Consider the following 1389-nt stretch of genomic DNA (forward strand, 5'->3'; position numbering starts at 1 on the left):
TTTGCAAGCTTTTGTAAGTCTTTAATGACCAAGACAAACTCTGCAGTTGTTTCTTGTTGCATATTTTATCATCCGACTTACATACAAATTCAACTTAAGAACAAACCTACAGTCCCTATCTCGTAACCCGGGGACTACCTGTATTATTTTACAGGCAACAAAATGATGTACCCCTACCTAATACTATCAACCTGGAGATAGAACTATGACTGCCTCCCCTACATTACTACTCCAAGGGGAAAACTAAATATTGAACCCTCTCCCTTACACAAGTATCCCTGGGGCTAATTGACCTATCTATGCCTTACACGAATATCTATGTAAGGTAAAATAAATCACTCCCGCAGAAAGATGCACCGCTACCTAACCCCTGGAGCAATATGGTGAACCCGTCTGTTATTCCTTGAGGGGGCAAAATCAGTTATTTCTTCCTTATACCATCAGACCAGAGGTGCAGAAAAACGTAGCCCTACCTCAGGTGCAAAATGATGTACCCCTTATACTATTACCCCTGAGATGTTAATTGATATGCCACAACCTCACACCATTAAAACTGGAGGCAAAATGATGAACCTGTCTGTTGTCACTTTTCAATTGAAGGGAGCAATAACAGTTACCCCAACCCTAAACTAATAAAACAGGGGTGCCAAAATTGTATCCCTACCCAATACTGCTACCCTAGGTGCAGAATAATGTACACCTGGTATAAGTGTAACAAAGGGGTTCACCATTTTGCTCCAGGGGTTAAAGGTGTGAGGTAGGGGGCATCTTTCTTCAGGGGGTGAATTACACTACTACGTCTGAGAGAATAAATGATATACCCCAACCTCACACCATTACTCCAGGAGACTTTTACCATTGAACAGAACAAAGACTGTCACCCCAGCTGTATGCTGTTAATCCAGGGGTGCAGAATAATGTACCCCCACCTCACCATGTTACTCCAGGCACAATATATGAAGTACCCCTTATACTATTATTTATATATATGCACTAGTAGTGCAGCCAAATGTACCCCGATCTCACACTGCTACGCCAGACACAGAATGATGTAACCCCCACAGTGTTCTCCCCAGCGCCTTTTAGCTGGGCGCACCACCCGGCACTTTTCAGTAAACACCCAGCTGTGTTTGGGTTGTTACTGAAGTGTTGGGTCACAATACAGGGGCCACCCCCCCGCCTACAATTTCTTCCCACCCGGCTATAAAAAAATGTTTTGGTTGTGCCTGCCCCCAAAATAAACCAGAGGAGGTGATATATTTTTATTATATATAACACCTAATGTAAATAACACATAATGTACCTCACCCATATACTATAACACATGGGGCCAAATAATGTACCTCACCCATATACTATAACACATGGGGCCAAATAATGTACCTCACC

General features: G+C 42.8%; 1 protein-coding gene across 1 annotated transcript in view; it reads right to left on the minus strand.

Moving 5' to 3' along the window:
* The window catches only part of IPO8 (importin 8), a 22921-nt gene that overhangs the window by 20062 nt on the left and 1470 nt on the right, over window positions 1-1389 (minus strand). The gene's annotated exons all lie outside the window — the stretch shown is intronic.

Source organism: Pyxicephalus adspersus, chromosome 2, assembly GCF_032062135.1.
Source record: "Pyxicephalus adspersus chromosome 2, UCB_Pads_2.0, whole genome shotgun sequence".
NCBI lineage: Eukaryota > Metazoa > Chordata > Amphibia > Anura > Pyxicephalidae > Pyxicephalus > Pyxicephalus adspersus.